Source organism: Panicum virgatum, chromosome 5N, assembly GCF_016808335.1.
Source record: "Panicum virgatum strain AP13 chromosome 5N, P.virgatum_v5, whole genome shotgun sequence".
Classification (NCBI taxonomy): Eukaryota; Viridiplantae; Streptophyta; class Magnoliopsida; order Poales; family Poaceae; genus Panicum; species Panicum virgatum.
The window spans coordinates 33,968,020-33,995,205 of record NC_053149.1 but is presented as its reverse complement, the minus strand read 5'-3'; the positions used below and the strand labels follow the sequence as shown (position 1 = coordinate 33,995,205).

General features: G+C 45.8%; 1 non-coding gene across 1 annotated transcript; it reads left to right on the top strand.

Moving 5' to 3' along the window:
• Nucleotides 1-17,323: 17,323 nt before the first annotated feature.
• Nucleotides 17,324-17,430, top strand: LOC120677099. The gene has a single exon (XR_005676163.1). It is a non-coding gene; the product is annotated as a small nucleolar RNA R71 (small nucleolar RNA).
• Nucleotides 17,431-27,186: the final 9,756 nt, after the last annotated feature.

The following is a 27,186-nucleotide window of genomic DNA, read 5'->3' as shown; positions in this document are numbered from 1 at the left end:
GGGAGACGAACGCCTAGAAGTCCTCGTAGTCTTGGTAGCGCTGAGCGAACTCCCTCGCGTCGGCAATAACTGAGCAGCAGTAGCGTATCCAAGAGGAAAAAGTAGAGAAGAGGCAAGGGTGAGTACACAACTTGTACTCAACAAGTATAACACAAACTATGAGGCTCTAGGTTGGCTGACTCAACTGCATTAGCTTTTAAGTGTTGGCAAAATTTTATTAAAGCTATTTACTACGAGTTGATGAATTACCATTAACCCAGTTACATAGTAATTAATCAGAATAAATCATGTTACTACTGAGAACCAAACCACAACCATACCAAAACCCCGAGAGGCACCCCCTCGTCGGAAGGAGCTAACCCCACTAATCAAAAGGAGGATCTGGGCCGCTCATGACCATGAGCACGGCTAGTATACCAGTTTTACACTCTGCAGAGGTTGCACATATTTACCCACAAGTCGTGAGCTACGCTAGTTGTTCATCACACTTCCTTAGGTGAGATGACTAGCGACTCACTACGAGGCCGTTACAAAGGACACGTTGGTAAGGTGTAACCGCTAAGGATTCAGGCAATGCAACGATGGTACCCACCTCGAGGGGTACGCACACCAAGCCTCATAGCCTGGGCACCATTGAGGCTCGACTCCCCTCTTGCCCCGTCGGTAAGTTACTCCCGAACCAAAATGGCCTAATTAGTAAGCCAAGACCGTCCCATTCCAGTCTTGTGGTAGCGCTGTTGTCCCAGGTTGTCGCTCTATGAACCGGTCCTTATGGAGAGTGGCCAACCAGGCAGTAAGCACCGTGCTGGCCTCCTAAACCAAGTTTCTAACAAAACCAATTTTAATGAGAAGTGAGCCACTCAAGCCACACAGAGGGCCACTCTCGAAATTAAGTTGCATATACCATTAATCAAATTAATTAAAAAGGACCAAGTGTGTTATAGCGCGGCACCTAGCACAACTAACCAAAATGCAACCCAAGGATATATATAGAGGATATAAAGTGGCTAGGAAATCCTTATAGGCATACAGTATTAAAATGCAGTATGAAATTGTATTTAAAGATGATAGGTTGTTCATGTTATACTTGCCTTTCTCGTACTGCTCCTGCTGCTGCTCAAACTGGTTGGAAGAAGGCTGCTACGGGTACTAGTACTGGGGCTCCTCCGGTAGCTCAACGTCTACTCACGAACACATGGCCAAAACAAGGCACAACAATAAGCATACAAGCAAACATTAACAAAAGCTAAGAAATAGTATATCAATACATGGAAACAGCACACTAAACTAGTCTAAAACTATTCTACGCATTACAACGATCGCGTGAGCGCAAGAACCAATAAAAACAGAGCTATAAATAAAAAGATATAAGCGTTATAAGATACAAGACTTTATCCGAAATACTGCACAAATAGCAGGGATTAAACTGTAATGGGCATACTGTAGTGTGAACAGTAACCCCGAAAACATGCATCAGAACCTGTTCTGGTGTGCAGTGCCCCGGAATTAGGATCAAAACAGTGATTAACAAGGTATTCGGGGCTACAAGGAAAAATTAGCATGACACAGAAAAGTTGTGCCGCAATAACAATTAAGGACAAGGTCTGAATTGCAAAAGTGCATGTGTACAGCAGCCCTCACGTGGATGTGTTGGGCACTGTTCTGTGAACTCAGTCTACGGATTCCATAGACCAGAGAAGAGTGAACTGCGGTCTACGGTGAACCAGGTCCACACGAAGGGGTATCTCTTGATCTAATATGGACCGTAGATCTTAGACCCAAGGGCTCACAAGCCTTCTTCTACCTCTGGATGGCAACAAACGTGACTAGAACATGTGGAACGCAGACTTCATGAAAGCACCTTACAGAGGCTCCCTACTCCACCCTAGATCGATCTATGCTTCACGGAAAACGCCCGGAAGTGGCAAAACGGAAAGCTCTCGGCATGGGGATCTCACCTAGGGCACTGGGGAGGGCTGCGACGGCGCGGACTGATCTCGAGACGTGGAGAGCTCGAACTGGGACTTCCTAGAACAGCGACAACGAGCGACGTCGAGTGGCGGCGGTTCCTTCTGGCAGTCCTGTGACGAGAAAGAGAGTGCGAGATGGATGAGACGTTGCCGTAGCGGCGTCGCGCCGATGGACAGGAAGTGGTGGCTCTGTTCGTCCTGGAGGCAGAAGGGGCGCACGCATGCAAAGGGGCACCTTTATCCAGGGAGCATGCACAGCTGGCCGCTTGCCCCTTCTGCATGCGCGGCAGGGAGGAGGCACTGGCCTCGTGCTGCAGTTGCGGGGAACAGGGGCGCAGGGAGGCCTGGGCGCTTGGCCTCCTGGTGTTGCTGGTTGATCTGCTCGGCTCTGATTGGAGGTAGCAAGGAGGAAGAGAGAGCAGGGAAGAACGAAGGAGAGAGCAGCAGTGAGCGGCGGCGTGCAGCACTAGCTTGTTCGTGGAAGAAAGAGAAGGATCGGAAGAACGGAAAGGCTGCCGGCGGCGGCAGAATGTGAGACGAAGAGAGGGAGGAGTGGGGTATTTATAGAAAGTGATTAAGGGTTAGGTTAAACTGGATGGGCTTAGATGGGCCTTGTGATTTGGGCTAAAATAATTAACCTACAAAATAAATTGACAGCAATTTATTTCGCGAAATTTAGTCAAATGAATTAGACTATTTCTCGCAATTGAATCAAATTGAATTATTCGATTCGGAGAGCTGAGAAAAAATAATGTCATAATTCAATTCAACCCAACGATATTTGATGCACATGTGGAGTCAGGCTGTCAGCGGCTGGGGGCGACGCGCGCGGTGAGCTAGGCTGAGCAGGCCACGACGAGTTGGGCTGGGCCGAACGGGAAAGAGGAGAGAGGGAACGGGTTGGGCCAGTTTTCTGGGTTTGGGCTTCTTCTTTTTTTCTTTTCCTTTTCTTTTTCAAACTCAACGCAAACTATTTGAATTCAAATGAAATTTGAATTCAAAACCCTAAGCACTCAACTAAATAAAACTATACACCAGCATGTATGCACAAACATGTTACCTTAAAATAAATTTTAATTACTTGTGAAAGAAAAATTAAGGTTAAATGCAAGGCTAAGCAAATAAAACCTTATAAACTTTATTAAAGCCAAATAAATTTATTATTAAAGCTAAAAATTAAATTAGGGTGTTACAAATCCTACCCCTTACAGGAATCTCGTCCCGAGATTCTAAGGGCTAGCTAGCAAAGGGATCAGGATAGGTCGAATCTCGTCCCGAGATTCTAAGGGCTAGCTAGCAAAGGGATCAGGATAGGTCTTCTGCAGCTCATCTTCTCAGTGTGGTCACTCCATTGCATTCTACACGCCTTGTTCTTCCGGTTCCGTGTAACTCTCTCTGATGTCTCCAGTATCTTCATCGGATACCAGGTATAGGTCAGATCCAAACCTTTCAACGGTGCTTGTTCTTCTGGCACTCTCCAGCACTTCTTCAACTCAGATCTGCATAACTCTTCTACCTCATCTGAGCAATCCTCAAATTCTCCTGTACTATCTGTAGGCCGGGATGTCACACATCAAGAGCTATAAAAGGAGCCTCCCTCCTCTCACTCAACACACACCACTTGAAGCCTCACTCTTGTGACTTGTACTCCTTAGGGTTGTGGACCTAGGCTAGAACTTCATCTCCTTAGCGAATATAGTCGCCTTGGGGTCATTGAGCAATCCTCGGCCTCCGGTATGGCTTTGAATTTTGACTGTAGTTATGCTTTTCATACAAAGTCATTCATGGTTATCTTGATATCTTGATAGCTTACTTTGCCATGTTCTGTTTATCAATAAGTTATCTTAGCTGCTTGCTTAGACCAGACGATCTGGGTAAGGATGTTGGTTTGTTGTGCTTTCAGGCTTTCCTTAGCGTCTTACTTGTCCATCCGAAGGGTGGGAGACCCGGGGGCGCTGGGGTAGTGACCTCATACACAGGCGTGGTGCCCGGGTATGCGCGATCCTTCAGATATGACGGGGCTCCATGGATTGACTGGGGTAGACCACGACTGGTGACAACCCCGTTTATTCTGCCACATAGCTACTTCGTGGTTAGCGTAGTCCCCGACATTCTGGTACCATGTGGGAGTTCATGCAGAGATGTAACGGGACTGGATGTCCCCCAGTGCGGGACATTCTCCACGACATCCCTAATCTCCCGGCACCTGCAGCTCTAAGTATGTGACTAACATAACCCTTGATTATGTATGAATAGTGTACCAGGTCTCTTGTTGTATGCTTATGCTCCCACTAACCTTAGGTGTATTTGTTTATTCTTTATCTTGAGAGTTGGCTGATGTGTGTGTGTCACATTACCCTCGTTATCCATTTATCATAACTTAGCCCTATATGATCTGTAGTCTACAGCTTATCTCATACTGCCATGTTTATGTATCTAGTAAACACTTTTATACACCACGCCATCCCTTGGGAAAATATAAATAACGATACCCTGAATTCTTTCAAGTGAAATGCTACAACGGTATATCCGTGCGCTTGCAGATCCTTTCTGTAAATGTTAAGACATACCACCTTGGCATTTCCTGGCGCCGTTACTATGGACTTAAACCGTTCCTACTGATTGCTCTAAGAAATGTCAACACCCAGCTAGTCAGACCGGTGACATGGGGGTGCCACCATCACCTAGGCCACTTGAGACGATTCCTAGTTTGGCTGCCCCTAGCCAAACTAATGAATTGTCCATGTATACACCTGCTCGCACTACTACTGTTGTAGGCACATCACGAGGATCTGGGCTTTATCAAGGACCAATCCCAACTTCTACACAGACGATGGCACATGGGAACACTAACACACATCGTCTTTCTTCTGACTTTTACACCAGCGCGCATTATCAAGCGGATCTCATTAAATTTAAAGAAGATCTGGTTAATGCAATTAAGAGTAAGCTTGGGTGGATATGGGTAGCTCGCATTTATATCAAAAACCTTATCCTCCTGAATTTGATTTTGTCTCTTATTCTGCTGGTTGGCATGCTCTTAAGTTTATTAAATTTAATGGTGATGATTCTCATACAACTTGGGAACATTTAAGTCAATATATTTTGCAATTGGGAGAAGCCGGTTTTAATGATGCTTTGCGTGTGCATTTATTTTCTCTATCGTTGACTTGAATGGTTTTCTCTTGGTTTTCCTCGCTAGCTCCAAATTCTATTCAAAGTTGGAATCAATTCGAGCGTAAATTTCATGAGCACTTCATTAGCGGGGAAGTTGAGGTGAAGTTGTCAGATTTGACATCGATTAGGGAAGGCCGAGATGAGCTTGCTTCTAATTATTTTAAAATATTTAATGAAGTAAAAAACCGATGCTTTAGTTTGACAATTTCTGAGAAAGATTTGGTGGATTTGACTTTTAATGGCTTGCTGTTGGCGGTCGATATCGATGATTTTCACCACCAATGCTCCGCCTGATTTCATGAAATATAGGCCTTAACCAAGCCATAACCATTATTACTAATGAGTTCCACAAGTTTTGGTGTTTATTTGACATTAGAAACAACATATCCAAAGTTGACCCAAAACAGACGCTGTTTGGACTGGAAGGCCCGAATCTGGCCTGCCGGCATACTTTCGGTGGAATCTTGGCATGAAACCTTACCAAAGTCACATAGAGGGAGAATTCAAGCCATTTCAACAGGTTGGATCCAGAAATACACAACTTGGACCGGGAAGGCTTGGACCCATATATAAAAGAGAAGCTGTTGACATTTCTTAGCGTCGCCACTAGGAGGGGTTAGTTCCTTGCAATGCCGCCAAGGGAATGACGTGTTGGTATGTCTTAACGTTTACAGAAAGATCCGCAAGCGTACGGATATACCATTGTAGCATTTCACCCGGAAGTATTCATGGTATCGTTATTTATTTTTTTCCAAGGGATGGCTAGGTTGTGTAAAGATATTTACTAGTTCCATAACCATGACACATATGAAGTATGGTGCAAACTACTGATTATGCAGGGGTAAGTGATAAGTAAAGGATAATTAGGGGAAATGTGACACACACAGAACAGCCAACTCTCATCAATAAAGAATAAACAAGCACACCTATGGTTAGTGAGAGCATAGGCACAGATTCCTAATATACTATTTATATTAGCAGATAAGTTACGTTAGCCACATACTTAGAGCTGCAGGTGCCGGGAAATTAGGGACATCGGGGAGAATGACCTGCACTGGAGAACAACCAGTCCCATTTCATCTTTGCATGAACTCCTACATGATACCCGAACGTCGGGGAGTACGCTAATCGAGAAGCAACTTCCCGGCAGACCGACAGGGCTGTCGCCACCTGCGGTCTACCCCAGTCTCACCGTGGAGCACCGTCATATCCGAAGGATCCCACATACCGGAGCACCACGTCCACATATGTGGTCACTACCCTAGCACCCCCGGGTCCCCCACCCTTCGGATGGACAGGTAACAAGCTAAGGTAAGCCCGAAAGCACAACGAACCGATATCCTTACCCAGATCATCTGGTCTAAGCAAGTAACTAGTATAACTTGATAAAGCATGGATCAAGGCTAAGCAAGCTACGAGCATAGCAAGATAACCAAGAACGAACTCAATATGAATAGCATAATGAAAGTCGGAATACAAAGCCATACTAGAGGCCGTGGATTGCTCGCCGACCCCGAGGACGACTGGATTCGCTAAGGAGATGAAGTACTAGCCTAGCTCCACTACCCTAAGGAGTACAAGTCACAAGAGAGTGTAAGAGAGAGGCCTTCAAGTGGTGTGTGTGGTGAGAGTGGTGGAAGGCCCCTTTTATAGCTTAAGAGGTCGGTTCCCGCCATCTCCTTGTATGGAAACACGCCAAACTACCATTAGGAGGATAAGATCTGCCTTCCCGCCAAAATTCAGTGGGAGAGGCTTACAGGTGGTGTCGGCCGTCCCCCTTATGCTGCCTCTAGCCACCGCCTTCGTCTGGGTTACTGCCTGGTGGGTTCTGATGTCAGATGGTCGGTGTCAGGGCTTGGTTGGTCGGTTTGGTCTAGTTTGTGGGCCTCCTTTGCATGTGTTATGTAGGACGCGATCGTCTGCGACTTTGTCTGCATATTTGTCATGTTTTCTTCTTATTCCGGACTTGTGCTCCTAAAATCATAAATCTTCGAAAATAACTGTGGAGCTAGGTTAGTGATACAAATATGCGAGTAAAAGATATAGTTTTCCTTCTTTTATGAGTATGGTTGATGGTCATATTTCACACTTAACGACCGTCAACAACACCCCCAAGCTAGCCTTTTGCTCGTCCCTGAGCAAAACAAGGCGCTCGTTGTTGATCAGGAGTTACTACAATGTTGAATTTCCAACTTATACTTAGGCACAACCGAATCCTTCTTACTTTGATTTTGAATAAGTTGGCCTTTGTTCTTACCTCTTACCTTACTCCTGTGGAGCTTATAGCTTCACCTCATCTTTGGCGGTTGAGAGTCAGAACGGTATCATAGAGTGCTCATATTTCTTTGTTTTTAGTTCAACCGTCAATCCGGAGGTTTTGTAAAGTTTTCAAAAGAAATTCATAAAATTCCTCGGATGATCTCTCGGATTGCTCAATGTGTATAATTCCTCACCAAGGCTTTTTATTGTGCCTTACTTCCTCAACCTAGCTCTAATGGCTATTTTTGTGGAGCTGTAGGTATGGAAGATTTGAAGGCATACCTGCTTCTCATATTTTGCTGAGTCAAAGAACGGATCCAAAGGAGAAACAAGTCATAAACCTTGATCAAGATGTGCAAGTGTGTGGGTATTTTTTGTGGTGGATGGTGTATGAACTCCTTTTGTATGCACCATCTCTCCTTTTTCTTTCTTTTTGGATAAGGGGCTACCTTTTTCTTTCCTTCTCTTTTGTTTTGACATGCCTAAGCATGTGGCATACCTTCTTTGGGTATGCATCTTTTAATAATTTTTTTGACATGCCGAGGCATGTGGCATACCTTCTTTGGGTATGCATCTTTTATTTTCTTTTTGCATAGCCCCATATCCTTGATATATTTTTGGGAGAGAGTGGTGTCATACATGGACATGGAGTTTTATTTTGTGGATGGATGTTTGCTTACGTCTAGTGTAGAAGCATAGCATATGGTGGAAATGTGTACGTGATCTTGATCATGGGAGTATGAAATGAATCTCGCTAAGGATCACAATAATTTGGCAAAGCTCAATGAGATAGCAAGCTGAATATGTGGTGGTTTTGCAATGAAAATAACATATGGCTTTGGATAGGAATTTCATATCATCGAGGAACTTTATTATATTTTTATGTTTTCAAAATTAAATACTCCGGATGTCAAGTATCACAGAAGAGAAGATCATAGCAACTCTACTTAACCATATCATAGCTCACAACAACTTAGATTTGGATCATGCTTTTTGCTTCCCACAAGTTTCAAGTTTAAGGTTTTGAACTTTTAAGCCAATAAACCCAAAACTAGGTAGAGCATGAAGTTGAAACTAAGCATATGAAGGAAACTAACAGAGCAATTATTCATCATCTCAAACAAGGAAAACTTACACCATGCTTACTACACATATTAAAGGAACTAGTTTTGGTGTTTTCTAAGTTTTGCAAATTTTTATTTGTTTTTAGTTATGCAAATTTTTTATGGATTTTCTGATTTTGTAAATTTTTATGGGTTTCATGCAAGGTTATGAAAGCAGTAAAGATAAATGATACAAGTTACCTCTCGTGGGGGTCCTCCCCCAAGCTAGCTTCGGGCTCAGTACGGCTGGTCAAGGTTGAAACCTGTCCAGCGGCAGTATGCCCTCCACTTCTCCTGTCGCTACAACTGCAATAGCTCCATGTCGTGGATTCTCTCGCCAGTGTGACGCTACCATGCTTGGGTAGTATCGATGTGTTGGTTCAGCGTCTCTTGTATGTTGTCGCCCTGCACCCGCAGCTCACCTAGCTGCTGGGTGATGGCACCGAAACCTTGGGACGAGGACGTCCGTCTGATGAGGTTCGGGGCTCCACTGGAGCTGGAACTAATGGACCGGTGGCCTGGTCCCGGCCGTGCCCACTCCTTAGTGCTAGCATTATGCCATGACGAACCACCAGCCTCATGTTGATGTGAATGATGTGGCTGCGGATGCGGTGGTGTAGGCTCTGCCTCCCATCTGGTCCTGCTTCTTGTCATCCTGCCAGGCAAACCAGAAGATCTATGCCTACGACCTCCTTCTTGGGAAACGAGAGGGATGGTTAACGAATGGAAATTATACAAATGGAACTCCGCATTGGGCAGCGAAATCTTATTTGTAAAGCCCAGGTAGAAGAAAATCAAAGAGTCATTCGGGCCTTTCTTGAGTGTGTGACCTTGGATCAAATAGGCCACGTCGATATACGTACGATCGCCCTCAATGAAAGGAATAAAATTCCCCTCTAAGGCACTGATACGTGTAGCGATACAAGTAATCAAAGAAGTGCACTCAATAGGACCCGTCATCTTGAAATTCAAAAGCCATTGCTTAACCAAAGCTTGCGCGGGGGCGATTTTGATCTTGTTAACCATGGCATAAAGTATGAGCAACTCATCGTTGTGCACAGGTCGGACATCATCTCTTGGAAAGAGAGTGATGGTTAACCACTTGTGCATCAACTGAAGAGTTGGATTATGAATGTCGGCACACCGAGGTGCAAACTTGCCATGGACAACTTGACCCGAAATCTGACCCCAAAATTTATGACGATTAAAACCACGCAAGCTTGATCGAGAGAAATCGGCCAGCGTTTGTTGAAATCGAGGTGGCTGGCAAAAGTTTTCCAAGAAAGCAAATACTCTTTCCCAAAAAGTCGAAAATAAACCACATTTGCCACCTCCCGAAGAGTGCAAAGAAATTGGATGGTGAGGAGTCGAGAACCGTACTCCTCAATGGAAACGAAGTTATCCCATCCAATTGCATGCCAAACGTTAGAGAAGTCTTCGTACATACCTATTTTGATGAGGAGGTACGGATCGAATGCTCGGGTGTGGACGAAGCTTCGGTTCTTGAGGATAGCGTAGCCTTGTCGTTCACGATCATCTCGCAAGTCATGGTACGGGGCATCTTCTACGTCAATCTCTATAACCTCGGCTTGCATCTCTTCGTATTGTTCTTGGTGTAGGCGTAGGTTCGGGTGTGTACGAGCTTGAGCCACCCCGAGAACGGGATGAACTTCCACCCGTCATCTTCTTGAATGTGCCGGAAACCTTTCGCCCTAAGCCTTTCATGATGGACAAAACATGTGCATCTCGAAACAGGTTATGTTAGTGAAACCAAAATGAATGCTCTTACCCGTGAGTTGCTCCTTCTTTCTTATACAAAGAAATGAGAGAGAGAGAGGTCTCTTGAATTCAAATTTTGAGCAAAAATCTAATGAAAACTCGAGAGAAAAGTTTGAGAGAGTTTGAAAGGGAGTGGGTGAATGTGAGTTGAGTGTGAGAGCTCAACACTCACCCCTCGGCCTCTATTTAAAGGGAGAATGCCCGGGCACAACGTCTAGGAGCTGAGCACAACAGCTAGTAGCCGTTGGAGAAAGCTGACAGGGGGGAGCTGATAGGTGGGGTCGGCCAACCCTAGGGTTCGGCCGGCCCCCCTGTGGGGCCCCTGGCTGACAGGTGTTCTCCAACGGCTCTATGTTTTGAAATCTTGGGTGCCCGGCCAAACTTTGTCTCGAAAGATGTCCAAAATTATTTTTCAAAGGATTTTCATGCTCAAAAATATTTTTGGATTTTTGTGAAAATCAGAAAAGTGCTAGAAAAGTTTCTAGCATGCAAGAGTGTTTTGAAAATTCAAATATGCAGTGGGAAAAATCGAAAAAAGTCAAAAAATGTAAAATGGTGGAAAGCAAATATGAGATACGTACCGATTTACCTTCGGCAAGGACTCGTCGTTTTGAGTCTGACGTGCGGGATCTTTCTCCTGCTGTGATTACCACTGCTCGGCTCGTCCTGGAGAATTGGATGAGGACGAACTTGTGACCTTATGCCACACCTTCTTTGCACGTCTTCTCTTGGATCGTGTGGTCGTAGGTCTTGATGGTGGGGATTCTAGTGCATCAAAAAGTGCCTGTCCTGCGTCATCCTGTCAATTCAGGATGCGCTGCTCTTCCTTTTGTTTGAATCCGAAGAACATGTTCTCCTTTCCAACGCGGAAGCGGATTTCTCCTCTTCCTACGTCGATCCTTGCTCTGGCAGCCCTCAGGAATGGTCGCCCAAGGATGAGCTTGATTCCGAGGTCGCCTTCTATATCCATGACCACAAAGTCTGCAAGGACGAAGGAGTCTCGCATGCGGACCAGGACATTCTTGGCTATCTCCTCAGGATACTGGATTGTAGAGTCTGCGAGCTGCACACACATAAATGTTGGGGAGAGAGTAGGTTATAAGAGTTTTTCGTATATTACCATGGGCACAAAGTTGACACTGGCCCCCAGGTCACAGAGCGCGTGCTCATAGTATTGATCGAAGATTGAACAGCTGATCAAGGGGACCCCTGAATCTTCTTGAATTGCTGCTACCAGGCCATCCCAAGTGTCATTCTTTAAGGGATTGTACCTGCTTGCATGGTTAGTTCGTGAAGTCTGCTGGGGAAGGTTGCCCCACCCGGTAGACACCATATTTGCCGTTTCCATGGGAGATTTGGGTTGCCCTGGAATCTTCTCGGACTCAGAGGTAGAAACAGCAGTAGCGATTTGAGCCAGTTGTGTTTCTATCATTTTGTTGAAACTTAATTGGTTTTTAAGAGCAGAAGAAAGAGTTTCAACTTTTGCATTTATTCCTTCCAAAATTTTATCATTGGCAGCAAGCTTTTTGTTTAAAGATTCATTTATTTTAGCTTGGCCAAAAATAAGATCTCTCAAGGAGGGTTGGTTTGAATTGAAATTTGAATTGAAATTTTAGTTGAAATTGTTGTTGACGGCTGTTAAGTCCTAAATTCAGCCGTCAACTCCTGCAGCTTTTCATGTTCAATAATCACCAAATTTAGTTATAGGGCTTATGACTAATCGAAATCCACGAGTTTTGGTGAATTATCATTTGCAGGCACCCACATCTGTAAAACGATGAAAACACAAGTGAACAACAGAAGAAATGCACGGAATATCTCGCACTTGTGTTTCACTTAAAAGAAGGGCCCACAAACTAGTCGAAATGGGCGTACCAAGCAAGATGCACCCAAGGATCAAGACCAGGGCCCACCTATCAGCTGTCTAGAGGAAGGCAGGCCCGGAGGAGTGCTATTTGGGCTCGGCCGACCCCTTATTGGGCTCATTCGGGCCCAGTTTTCTCCAGCAGTCTCCCACGGCTCCCGTACATCTATCCCGGGCGTGCATAGTACCACCTCGCGAGTCTAACCGCAGATCCACCTTTGGAGAGGCTACATAAGGAGGAGGAGAGCCCCCCCCATTGAACACACCACCATCATGTAGATCTTGTGCTCCATTGCAAAGGCAAGGCGCTGCCTAGGCTAGTGCTTAGAGTAGCAGGAGTGTGAGGAGTAGTTCGGAGGGGCACCGGCCTATCGGCGCTCTTCTCCAACTTGTACCTCTACGAATGCTGACTTCCTCTGTTTTGAGTAAGTTAGTATTTATGATTCTTGTATTGCATAGTACTTTCGTATGGGTGAGATCAGTTCTCTTACTCGCGGGTTCGTCCCTCCGTATTTATACGGAGTGCTATAGTTTGCTATGGGATATCAGACGTAGTTAGACTGCAGTAGTAATCAGTAGTATAGACCTGGTGTCTAGGCTAAGGGTTACCTTCATTTGCCTTATATCCCACGGTCTGTGAGGTAGGCCGCAGCTGGTGACAACACTGTTGGTCGTTAGTAGCCCTCCATGTTCGGATATAGCGTAGAGCCGTTGGCCGGAGTCTCCTGACCATTTCAGGGGTAAACCGGTGCCTGAAGCGAGTCTTACCCGAGAGATCGACCTTTAACTCATCTTTAGTGCTACCGCGGGAATCCTCTCCAGCCTTGCCACTTAATCTTGGTGTGTCCTTGGGCCGACTGAGTTAGGAGTTAGTGCACACACGTGACCTGTGCATACGATACCCTTGAATACTCATGGGTGAAAGCTACGACGGTATCCGTGCACTTGCGGATCTAATTCGCATCGTTAAAATACCCAACAAGCTTTCTGGCGCCGTTGCCGGGGAACGGTTGTTGTTCTAACTTCGAACCAAGTTGGTCCTCGTATATTTTCAAAAACAAAAAAAATGTTTTCTTTTTCTTTGGCTCTACCTTCACCCCTACTACCCATTCTATCCTCGTATCTTTTGTCTTTTCTTATCTCTACCTCTACCCCCACTACCCTTGGAAGGTTATCCTCATACATACCTTCTGTCCCTTTGGGGTGAGTCTTTAGAGCCATACTCTTTGGACTTAGTTCCTCATCCGGCTACAAGATTCACCCTCACGCCTTACCGATCAAATCGAGTGAAATAAATTCACATTCATATCCTCGATTATCGATCGATGCCAATCAAATCAAGTGAATTAAAGTTCATTTCTTAATCCTTGATTTTGATTGATGCCCAATAGAAGTTATGTTCACCCTTCCTATGAAATGAACTTCTATTAGAAGTTTAGGATGGATTGCTTTGCCACCACGTTCATCTTTGATGAAATGTGAGGCTTTCCACCTAAGGAGGGGATGAGTGGAAATTCATTTCTCTCATGACCCGAAATCGGAATTGTTCATTTGGCCCACAGAGTTACACATCCTCTTTCACTATGGGGCCATGAACATTCTCGAGTTTTTCTTTTCGGATATCAGGCCACTCTCTTCATGAGCATGAAACTTCATCACAAAGATCATGCTCCTCCTTGACATCTCCGAGGTCTTTTGTGCCAAGTCGCTACGAGTCTTAAGATCATCGTAGGGTTTCCAATCATAGACACCCTTTATGATAGTTGTAGTTGGTTTTGCTTATCATAATATCTTTGCAGGGCTCGTAGTTGTATTTGTGCACTAACCTTGCAGCTTGAACGATGATAAATCAATAAATGGTGGTGAAGTTGGGAACTATATCACCATGGTAGCTGCAGGATGAACCCACATGGTCGAGCTTGCGACCATAAACAAAGCACTGCCGGGAGATAGCCCGGATTCTAAAAAAAATCTGGTGCTTCAAGCACTTCTCACTTTTTATTTGAATAAAGTTTAGACTCCCCGGTGTTCAAAACCGGCAGAGTCCTTGTTGTTTCCACCTTTGTTTTCCTTTTAAATAAAAATAGGTACAAGAATAAGTGTGGGGGAGATCTCTCAAAATCACCAATTGCAAACTCTTTCATGGTCTCTCCCCCAACATGTTGCACAACATCGACAGTCTAGCATGCTGAGGACTTGGGCAGTTCCCTCTTCTTCCTCAACAAATGATGGTTTGTGCAACTCTACCCTCAAACTCCCTAAGTTCTTGAGTTTAATGGTTTTCTTTGTTGATCACTAAAATTAAACTTAATGTACCCTACCCATCGCCTTGTGCACTACATACGCGTTCATGAATAAACTTGCATACTCTTTATTCCTTGCATTCTTTCAAGTTCTTGCGAACATATTTCCTCATAGGGACCCCATGCTATCTAAGTAATTGACTAATGTGATATTATTGGATGAATGGAACCATGCTCTTCTTTGCAAAGTACTTGGGATTTCTTTTCAAAAAAAATCATAAATAGCTTGTCTCCTCAAATTAATGAAATCCTACCAAAGCCAAAGTTAGATGTTCATGCTCAAACCTTCTTATGCAGTTTGACTTTGCTTTGAGTTTGGTCAAATTCTTTGACCTTTGTTAGAGACTTGTCATACTGTCATGATCAAGATCACGTACACATCCTCTCACATAGCAAACACTGTCATCCACCCACAAAATAAAACTCAATGACATACTATGACTCTTTCTCTCTTGACCATCAAGGATGTGGGCTATGAAAAAAAAGAAGAGGAAGAAATAAAAGATGCATACCGAAAGATGGTATGCCACATGCTCAAAAGGCATGTTAGAAAAAAAATAAAAAAGAAAGATGCATATGCAAGGAAGGTATGCCATATGCCCACAAGGCATGTCAAAAAGAAAAAAAAGAGAAAGATAGTCCACATCCATGGAAAATAAAGAAGAGAGATGGATCATGTAAAGGAGTTCATCCACCCTCCACAAAAAAAAATCCCACACACTTGCACATCTTGATCAGATTGTATGACTAGTTTCTGCTAGGATCTTGTTTTTGACTTAGCAACAGAAGCAAAGCAAGCTTGCCTCTCTACTCCTACCCTGAGCTCCTCATAAGCCTGATTAGATGATAGGAGAAAAGAAGGCAACAACTATGCCTTGGTGAGGATCTGAAACATAGCGAGTGATTCGAGAGAACAATTTGAGAAGCAAGACTATTCTTTTGTTTCAAAATATAAAACCCAAGTTTCGAAGCAGGAAAGAGCTAGGAACCTGAAGTCTGAATTGTTCCATTCTTCAATTACCCAAGAAAGCATGGTAGCCACTTCTAAGTTCACAGGACTAGAGGAAGCTTGGAATAACTTATATGCAGGTTACATCCAAGGAGTGGCATCCAACCTAGTCCTTTCTCCTTCACTCGAGGATGAGCAAAGGCTAAGTGTGGGGGTGTTGTTGACGGCTGTTAAGTCTTAAATTCAGCCGTCAACTCCTGCAGCTTTTCATGTTCAATAATCACCAAACTTAGTTATAGGGCATATGACTAATCGAATTCCACGAGTTTTGGTGAATTATCATTTGCAGGCACCCACATCTGTAAAACAATGAAAACACAAGTGAACAATAGAAGAAATGCACGAAATATCTTGCACCTGTGTTTCACTTAGAAGAAGGGCCCACAAACTAGTCGAAATGGGCGTACCAAGCAAGATGCACCAGGGATCAAGACCAGGGCCCACCTATTAGCTGTCCAGAGGAAGGCAGGCCCAGGGGAGTGCCATTTGGGCTCGGCCGACCCCTTGGGTCGCCCAACCCCTTATTGCGCTCATTCGGGCCTAGTTTTCTCCAGCAGTCTCCCACGGCTCCCGTACATCTATCCCGGGCGTGCATAGTACCACCTCGCGAGTCTAACCGCAGATCCACCTTTGGAGAGGCTACATAAGGAGGAGGAGAGCCCCCCCATTGAACACACCACCATAATGTAGATCCTGTGCTCCATTGCAAAGACAAGGCGCTGCCTAGGCTAGTGCTTAGAGTAGCAGGAGCGTGAGGAGTAGTTCGGAGGGGCGCCGGCCTATCGGTGCTCTTCTCGAACTTCTACCTCTACAGATGCTGACTTCCTCTTTTTATGAGTAATTTAGTATTTATGATTCTTGTATTGCATAGTACTTTCGTATGGGTGAGATCAGTTCTCTTACTCGCGGGTTCGTCGCTCCGTATTTATACAGAGTTCTGTAGTTTGCTACGGGATATCAGACATAGTTAGACTGCAGTAGTAATCAGTAGCATAGACGTGGTGTCTAGGCTAAGGGTTACCTTCGTTTGCCTTATATCCCACGGTCTGTGAGGTAGGCCGTAGGTGGTGACAGCCCTTTTGGTCCTTAGTAGCCCTCCATGTTCGAATATAGCGTAGAGCCGTTGGCCGGAGTCTCCTGACCATTTCAGGGGTAAGCCGGTGCCCGAAGTGAGTCTTACCCGAGAGATCGACCTTTAACTCATCTTTAGTGCTACAGCAGGAATCCTCTCTAGCCTTGCCACTTAATCTTGGTGTGTCCTTGGGCCCACTGAGTTAGGAGTTAGTGCACACACGTTCCCTGTGGATACGATACCCTCGAATACTCACGGGTGAAAGCTACGATGGTATCCGTGTGCTTGCGGATCTAATTTGCATCGTTAAAATACCCAACAATTGTTACCTCCTCCTTGGAATGGTGGGCATGCTTGACCCTACCCCTGGCCTCCTTGTGGATGGAACCCGGTGTTGTTGTTATTGATGTAGGCTGCATCTTCTCGGTTCTCGAGGCAATCATTCCCCGAGTGTCCACCGTCACCACAAACCTCGCACGTCAAGTACGAGTTCACGGCATGGATGGGAATAGGCATCTGTTGCCAGTTCCCTTCATCGAATTTCTTCAGTAGGAGGTCCAGCTTGGCGGTGAGCATATCCGTCTCCTTGACAATGTGCATTCCACCCTTCGTTCTGGGCTGGGAACGCTCCTCGTTCCAGCCCTGGTTGGAGACCATCTTTTCAATTAAGGCCGTAGCCTTGGCGATTGTAGGGTCAAGATAGGCTCCTCCAGCAGCAGCATCAAGGTGGGCTCTGGATGTTGTCGTTAGCCCATTGCAGAAGCTTTGGAGCACGAGCCACTCGTCCATCCCATGATGAGGACAGGCGAGTATGTATTCTTGTAGTCTATCCCAAGCTTCTTGGATGGATTCCATCCCTATCTGCTGGAAACTTGAAATTCTTCTACGCAGGGTATTTGTTTTGCCCAACGGGAAGAATTTGGCGAGGAACGCCGTGGAACATTTGTCCCATGTGCTGACGGCTTCTTTGTTCTGATAAAACCATTGTTTCGCCTTCCCCAAGAGGGAGAAAGGAAACAGACGAAGCCTGATGGCGTCAGCCATAATGCCCCGTATAGTTACGGTCTTGCATAACTCCAGAAAGTTCTGGAGATGGGCATTGGCGTCCTCATTCGGCTTGCCACAAAATGGGCTAGCCTGCACCATGTTAATGAGGCTGGACTTTAGCTCAAAGTTCACGTCCCCAACATCAACGTTGGGTCCAGTTGCCACATTGGTAGCTGAGGGGACGGAAAAGTCGCGGAGAGTCTTCCCAGCCATGGGTTCGGTGATTGTTGATGGTGCTTGGAAAGTTGGCTCACTTGTCGAATGCGAGATCGGAGGAGGGACAACACGAGGTCGGACCCTTCTCACGAGCTTCTCGGGATTTTCAGCAAAGTTTGTCGGCAAGGAGAAACCAGACATACACTACCCTGTTTTCATCCAATCAGGAGAAAACAAAAAGATAAACACATTAGCCTATATAAGTAGTAGCTATCTCTTACTCATATTACCATGTTTATGTGCTTAGTAAAATCTTTACACCTAGTGCCATCCCCGGCAACGGTGCCAGAAAAGCTTGTTGGCAGTTCTTAGCGTCGCCACTAGGAGGGGTTAGTTCCTAGCAAAGACGCCAAGGGAATGCCGTGTTGGTATGTCTTAACGTTTACAGAAAGATCCGCAAGCACACGGATATACCGTTGTAGCATTTCACCCGAAAGTATTCAGAGCATCGTTATTTATATTTTCCCAAGGGACGGCAAGGTTGTGTAAAGATATTTACTAGTTCCATAACCATGACACATATGAAGTAAGGTGCAAACTACTGATTATGCAGGGGTAAGTGATAAATAAAGGATAATCAGGGGTAATGTGACACACAGAACAACCAACTCTCATGAATAAAGAATAAACAAGCACACCTAAGGTTAGTTGGAGCATAGGCACATATTCCTAATATACTATTCATGTTAGTAGATAAGTTATGTTAGCCACATGCTTAGAGCTGCAGGTGCCGGGAAATTAGGAACATCGGGGAGAATGACCCGCACAGGAGAACATCCAGTCCCATTTCATCTTTGCATGAACTCCTACACAATACCCGAACGTCAGGGAGTACGCCAACTGAGAAGCAGCTTCCCGGCGGACCGACAGGGCTGTCCCCACCTGCGGTCTACCCCAGTCACACCGTGGAGCACTGTCATATTCGAAGGATCCCTCATACCTGAACACCATGCCCGCATATGAGGTCACTACCCTAGCACCCCCGGGTCCCCCATCCTTCGGATGGACACGTAAGATGCTAAGGTAAGCTCGAAAGCACAACGAACCGATATCCTTACCCAGATCATCTGGTCTAAGCAAGTAACTAGTATAACTTGATAAAGCATGGATCAAGGCTAAGTAAGCTACGAGCATAGCAAGATAACCAAGAACGAACTCAATATGAATAGCATAATAAAAGTCAGAATACAAAGCCATACCAGAGGTCAAGGATTGCTCGCCGACCCCGAGGATGACTCGATTCCCTAAGGAGATGAAGTACTAGCCTAGCTCCACTACCCTAAGGAGTACAAGTCATAAGAGAGTGTGAGAGAGGCCTTCAAGTGGTGTGTGTGGTTAGAGTGGTGGGAGGCCCCTTTTATAGCTTGAGAGGTCGGTTCCCGCCATCTCGTTATATGGAAACATGCCAAACCGCCATTAGGAGGATAAGATCATCCTTCCCGCCAAAATTCCGCGGGAGAGGCTTACAGGTGGGGTCGGCCGACCCCCCTGTGCCACCTCTGGCCATCTCCTTCGTCTGGGTTACTGCCTGGTGGGTCCTAATGTCAGATGGTCGGTGCCGGGGCTTGGTTGGTCGGTTTGGTCTGGTTTGTGGGCCTCCATTGCATGTGTTATGTAGGACGCGATCGTCTGCAGCTTTGTCTGCGTATTCGTTGTGTTTTGTTCTTATTCCGGATTGTGCTCCTGAAATCACAAATCTTTGAAAACAACTGTGGAGCTAGGTTAGTGATACAAATATGTGAGTGAGAGGTATAGTTTTCCTTCTTTTATGAGTATGGTTGACGGTCATATTTCGCACTTAACGACCATCAACAGAAGCCAACCTGGGCCATGGTCAAGTATGCAACATCCACCCTATCTAGGATTGATCCATGGCCAGAAAGGAATGTGCCGGTGCAACGGAGGACCGAGAGGCCGCCAGAGGCCGGCCGCCCGACCCAAGTCGAGGTCGGTTGATCAAACCGCCAGAAGAACCGATGCCCAGAAGAGATTAGGACCGTCCCACGGAAAGGCGGTGCCATGTGGAGGAAGGAAAAGGCCGGCCAGCCTAGGCCAGGCCACCCGGTCCCACTCTGCAGCCTCTAGTGTCTAGCTTTCGCGTGAAGATCAAGCACCGTCTCCACTGTTGCTTACAACCGGCGCTACCTGAATTAACCATCGAGAACCGACCTTGGCACACTATATATAGGACTGCCTCACCTCACTTGTAACAAACACCTTTGGAGCTTGAGTGCCTCATAGTTTTAGTTTCATCCTTAGTAGAATAGGGAGAGTGTGAGGTGAGAGATTTGGCGGAAGCCAGGCTAAAGGGGCGGAGTCGAGTTCTCTCGACCTTACCCCATCTTGTACCCACCTCAGGGGAATCTTATAATCAAGTAAGTTTTCATCGTTTATCTTTAATTTCTCGCTAGTTTATTTTTTACATAAGATTCTTGCTTAGTTATTCTCTTTGATCCGCGCGATCCCTTGTCTGCGTGGATAGCAAGTTCTATCCATTTGAGGTTTCTTCTTGGCTTAGCGCGAGGCGGAAGTCAGTAACTCGATAGTTTAGGCGTGGTGCTTAGGCTTGGTTAGTTACCTCGAGTTGTGTTCCACCCCACGGTATCGCAGTGGTAGGCGACAAGTGGTGACAACCTTGTCCATCCCTTGTAGTCCACCACATTCGGGTGCTTTCATAGCAGTAATTGCCGAAGGAACGTTGGGCCCCCTCTCATCCCTTTCTGCGCCCTTCTCTTAGGCCGCCGAAGCAGATCAAGTTGGTAGCTTTCCAAGTTATCTTAGTAATTAGGATTCTATCTGAAGATAATCCCTCTACCCTCGTACCTCAGCTCCTTGGCAGGTCCAGCTAAATCGCTCCAGACCACTAGTCGAAGCTTATCATTCCTTGGATTCAATATCCTAGGCTTACTCACCTGGTGGAAGCTACAATTGGTCTCTGTGCGCTTGCGGAGTAATTCGTTAGGCTAAGGAGTGCCAGCAAGCTTTCTGGCGCCGTTGCTGGTGAATGGTAGCAACACTAGTACTAGAGCTTTTCAGCTGCACACTTATCCATCCATCCATCCACCTTTTCACATGGAGTTTCCACCTAGTTATCCGGCAGTTCCATTCCGCGAGTATATAGAACCGCCTCCATCCTACCATCCCATTCTATCTGATGGTAACGAGATCTGTCCCAGTCTCGTAGCCATGGTTCGTGCATCACCCTTCAATGGTAGAAGAGACGAATGCCCCTACGCTCACTTGTGAGAATTTGAGGAGAATAGTTCTCTCCTCATCATACCCAGAATGAACCAGGACACCCTATGGTGGAAGCTATTCCCATTCTCTCTGACGGAAAGAGCGAAAATCTGGTACTACCGAACTGCAGTGAGAGTTGGAGGAGACTGGATTCAGCTGAAGGACGAGTTTTGTATGTTCTTTTTCCCTATCCCCAAAGTGATCCCGCGTCGCATCCAACTGCTCACTTTTGAGCAAGGCGACAATGAATCACTTGGGGCAGCGTGGGTGCGATTTACGCATCTCGCGACCTCTAGTCCCCCTCACAAAATTGATGAGGAGATGTTGATGCAACACTTCATTTACGGCCTCAATCCGGAAAGTGAGCATTTCTTAAACCTTGCTTCCGAGGGATCTGTCATGTATAAGACAATGGCTGAAGTAAGGACCATCCTAGAGAAAGTCCTCAACTCTACTTAGTACACAGACGTCTTTGACGATTCTCCTGAGCCAGCAATTCCGCCCACCGAAAGACAGCCACTCCACATCCTTTCCATTGTTTCCTCTCCACCTCCACCACACATAGAGGAAATTACCGAGCCGCCCAAGTCCTCAGATCATGAGCCACTCCTTGGAGATTTGCCTATGTTCGTACCTGGTCTCTTCTCAAAAGAGGAGTACATTGGACTCGGCCATGTTTCGAACATGCCGAAGGAACATAAGTGCATTTGCTCACGCTCTGAGGCATTCATTCCCGAAGCCACCTCGCAGATCGAGGGTCTTTCTATGATTATGAGCCGGGAATGGACAGAAGAAGCGGAATCTTGCGGTAGTATCATCTAGATCTACCATAATCCCAGACTTCTCTTCTGCGCTATTGGGGACGCCTACCCGTAAGAGGCCTTTTATGGCCCAAAGGTCATGGTGAACGTGATGTCTAGAGCTCTGGCAGATCACATCTCACCTGAGCAGCCCCTGACCTTGTCTTGTAAGCACCTGAAGTGGATCGACGGCCAGATCGTAGAATGTCAAGGTATTCTCCAAGTTATTCCCCTCATAATGGGAACCAATAGGGTCTACCTAGACTTCCACATCTTCGATATCCCTGAAGGCAGAGAGTTTCTCTTAGTCGGAAGGCCAATAGAGCCTCTCGGCAACCCCAACAGAGACCGAGTCACGCTCGAGGTTAAGGTTGGCAGAGAAATTATCCCGGTCAGCTTAGTGCGTTCTTGCAACACCATTACAGAAGCTAGACTGGAGCAGGACCCACTCGAAGAGGCTATGTGCACCATCCAGGAAGGGCTAAAATCAACCCTCCCTCGATGATGTTGCCACTCATTTCACCTAGAAGCCATATCCGAACAGCCAGAGTAAGCTTGACGGAGAGGAGCCACCGCAACCTTCTCTCCTAGAGGCTAAGCCGCTGTGTGGCGGAACCACCCAAACTAACTGGGCCCGGGTGCATTGATCTTCGTTGCTAGGCAACTTCGACTCAAATCGGCATGCACCGGCGATGACCCGAGCACTACCGCCGCCATTACCGCCGACGAGCACGATTCCGGTCACCATCCACCCGAACACCGACCTGGGTAGGTAGCTCTCGAACTCCTCTACCCAACATGCCTCCCCGTTGCAGCCCCGGTAAGCCCTGCCTAGAAGAACACCACAGGCGAGATGCAACGGCGGAGAAGGCCGGTGAAGGACCTGGCTGTAATTTATTTTTTTCTTTCGAGGGTGTGGTTGCAAGTTTCTAGAGTTTGGCAGTAAACTTTGAAAATGCATAACAAATCACAGAAAAATCGTAAAAATGCAAACTCACCTGATATGGAATCCTGATTACAAAATCTACAAGTTTTGTTACACCCAAATCTTCAGAAACTCTACCTATTTTAATCTATGAAAAAGAATAAGAAAACCAACCCATGCTTATTCTAGGAGTTCTGCCCAATGAATGGCCATGGTTTTTGGATATGTTGTCTCTGATGGAAGGTTAGGCTTATGGTAAAAACATGGCACCCAACTAAAACTGCTAACTTGTTAGAACAATTAAGATGCTCAAATCTGTTGATGCAAATCATGATTTAATGCTGGAAAATAAGGACATGATCCTGCTCTGGAATTTTTTCCTACATGCATGTGTAACTGAAACATTGCTAATCCACAAATTTCAGGACAGTTAGAGTTAGTTTGCTATATACCATGATTAATGCTTGTTAAACCAACTTAATTCATCGTATATAGTTAATTTGTCTAGAAAAATCTAGATTTATTTCTGGAGTCTTACTCCGGTTCTGTAATCATGCCTGCAAAGTTTGAGCTATAGTTACTGTGTTTTGCTTCAGTTAAAAATCATGCTTGGTATATCATGGTTAGAATTTCTCTTTTTGTTCAGAATAAAATAAACAATATCTGATCATGATTTTTATATATGTTCTTGTTAACATCACATAGTTGCTATGATAAAAGTTTCACATGCAGTACTGATCATCTTGAACCTTGAATTAATATGCTAGCCCATGCATCGTTAAATGCATAATTAATATTCCTGGTAAATCTAATACTTGATAATTTTTCTGGTACATTTATAGGTCGAATACAATCTCTGGAAAAAATTTCAGAACCATATCTCTGATATAACTCTCTATAGAATTAATCTTAGTTAAAAGCTTGCTGTTAGATGTTGAAATTTAGACAGTAAATGCTAAAGTATCTGAGCTGTTCTACATTAATTTTTCATCACTAGCTTATGAGTAGATTTGTTGATATGAAAATTGTGAAATCATGCTATATTTAATGCTGAAAATAAAAACCAACCCACACACTCATTCAAGAAGAAACATAATGATAATACTACTCCATAAATGACTGCCCAGTACATAAGTTCACAAAGATCATCTCTAAGTTATTTTTGTTGGACTACAACTTTATCGTGAAGGAAAGAAATCATTTATCATGTTGTAACTCATAATCTTGCATTGCATATAGAAACGGTTAATCTTGCTAATGGAGAATACGAACTGGAGCCCGCGGACTCTTGTGTTGTTCAGGAGGCTAATCTGAATTGCACTAACTAAGCTCAAGACCTGGGCCAAGCCCCAAAAGTTACTCTGCTTGACAGTGCCCAAGAAGGCAAGCTCCGGTGCATAATCTCATTATTTTCCGAGTTATTATTCATCTAACTATTCATAATGTGTTGTAATAATTTTATTTCTGCATTTAAGTTTTCTAGCGTTGATCGAAAACCTTAGATGCATGATCCCTAGGTACCTATGTTTGATACCCGGATCTTTTTATCGACTAGTTCCTATGCTAACTAGGTACGGTAGAAGTCGAGGGGTTTCCTGACTCTCGCGAGCAAATAGGAATTTTACTGACTTTAAATTCCTGCTGAAATATAAGGACAATGGGCGGGGTTGTGTAGTTGTGATACCCCACTGGTGTAGTCAAAATTGGATAAGGTTGCGGTGTGTGGCTCATTTCATTAATCGTTTGAAAGTAGTAGCCACATGTCGAGAAATATGATAATCGGTATGCTTAAGTACCTGATTGGACCAGCGAGTGGAACGACCCTGCACCCTCTTGGTAGAAGTAGGGTTTTATTTTTGTCGCGACGTACGTTTGCAGAGTGGTCGGACTCTGTGGTCGGGGAGGGTGCCCCGGATCCATGGACTGGAAAGAAAGGGGAATAGTAGCGTGGGCGAGAGCGAAGTCGATCCCCATGCGTGTGTGTTAGGTTCCTCTAGCCAGGTTGAAATTCGATTCAGAATCGTCCGCCTCTCACGGCATGAGACTGCTTAATGTTCTCGGTCACACAGAGTAACAAGTGGAACAAATGTTGATAATACTGTTGTATGGTTAAATGTTTGTTCTACCATGTTTGAGTAGAGATAGTTTTCAAACTTAGAACGGTTAATGCAACTAGAATATGGCTAAGTAAAATCTGAAAGTAAGGATCAACACTTAGTGGCATTTTTGGCAAAACAAACCCCACAAACCAAAATCCTTGCATGTCTAGTTATCAGACTATGGTATATCCGGTGACGGGTAGGTTTTGCTGAGTATTAGTATACTCAGCCTTGCTTGTGGCTCTGTTTTCAGGTACTAACTTCGAAGATTTGATTGCGAGTCTTACTTGGCCTTGTACTTTGCCTCCGGGCTGGTCTGTTGAGTGGGATGGTCTGTTTTCAAGATCTACAATTTTTGTTTTATGCAAATTTTCATTTGGAACCCATATTTTGAACTATTTTGAGTTTCCAAATTTGCACAAAAGGTTTTGATTTTTATTCAGCTTTTGGGTGGTTTTGGCTGCTAGTTCAATTGAGCACATGTCATTTAAAGTACCTCTTATGAGCCAAACTTATTTTTGTGCACATTTTTGAATTGGATTCTTAGTAGGTTGTCACCCCTTTTTCTTTTTTATTTTAATTCTTTTTTGTGTAGGTTGAATTTTATTTAACCTTTCCTTTTGAATTAAATTCCCACTTATTTCCTTTAAGTTTTATTTGGGTAAAGTGATCTGTGTTTAAGTGAACAGACACCAGAGGTGTCACAGCCTACCCCCCTTAAAAAGAATCTCGACCCGCGATTGTATGATTGAAATGAGGTCGAAAATAGGATACCTGGGATGAAGCTAAGAAAACCCGGATAATGTCGATTGAGGTAATCTTTCGTCTCCCAGGTGGCCTCTTCTTCAGTGTGATGAGACCACTAAATTTTGTACATTTTTACTACCTTACGACGGGTGCCTTATAACACCCTAATTCAAATTTCAGTATTTAATAATAAATTTAATTGGTTTATTTAATTTTCTAAGGGTTTAATTGGCTTAGCTTGCATTTAATCTAATTTTTGTTCCATAAGTAGTTAAAATTTATCATAGGGATAATTTTGTTGTTGTATTCATGCTGGTGCATTATTTTATTTATTTGAGTGAATAAGGTTTTGAATTCAAATTTGTTTCAATTCAAATTAGTTTGAGTTAGTAGTGAAGGAAATAGAAATAGAAAAGGATTAGGAAACCCAAAACCCAAAGCAACCCAACCCATGAGGAGAAAAACCAAACCCAAAGCCACTACCCCTTTCCTGCTGGCCCAGCCCAGTCCTCAGCCCAGCCTAGCTCTCACGCTCGGCCCACTCCCTTCCCGCACGCTCGGCCCAGCCTAGCTCTCACGCTCGGCCCAGCTCACCCCACTCGGCTCACTCCCGCAGCGCCCGCTCACTCCCTCGCCATGCCTCGTGCGCCAGCCCAGTTTCCTACCTCCTTTGCCCCGCTCGGCCAGTGGCACTGCGGCCCAGCACGCGCTTCCCAGCGCGACACGCTCCGCGGCCCGCTTCCCTCTCGCGCTTCCTCCGCGCTTGGCCCGCCTCCGCTCACACGCACATCGTCTTCCCCCCCCCCCTCGCTGACCGCCGGTCCCACCTGTCGGATCCGTCGTCCCTACCGGGATCCCGCTCGGCAACGGCCCCCGTGATCACTGCGGTCCCCTCCTCTGCGTCCGGACCCACTCCGCTGCAAGCCCCGCTCGCTGCTCGTGGACCACCCGCGTCCTATCACAGCCTGCAGGCCCACACGCCAGGTCGGCCGAATCGCGCACGAGCCGCTGCACGCATGCAGCGCCCGCGCCGCGATTTCCACGGCTCGCACGCCGAGGATCACCCCCACCGCCTCTTTAACGCACCCCGCACCCCCCTAAACCCTATCCCATCCAATTCCCCAACCCTAGCCGCCATCCGAACCCTAGCCGCCGCCTCTCCTCGATCCGCAGCGCAGAGGACCTGCGCCGTCATAGCCTCGCCACTCCGCCGCACCCCTGCTTCGACAAGCCGCCGCATAAGCTCCGCCCGGAGGCCACGAGCTACGCCGAGGCCCCAGTCTCCGATCTCGGCCTCGCTGCGCATGGGATTTCCTGTGGAGGAGCTCCATCGAGCCGCCCACACGCCGCCCCGATTTCCAACCTGCGCCACCTCTCATCGACTTCTACGGCCGGCATCAGTTTTGCAAGAAGGTAACAAATGCGCAGCGCCCGTTTCCCGCTCCTTTTTACCTTCTCTTGCGCCTAGCTGGTCCCGCCGATGAGCCAGCGCCGCCTGCAACGTCGCGAGCCCCGACCAAGCCCTAAATTCTCAGAGCGACAACCTGGAACAACAGCGCTACCACAAGACTGGAATGGG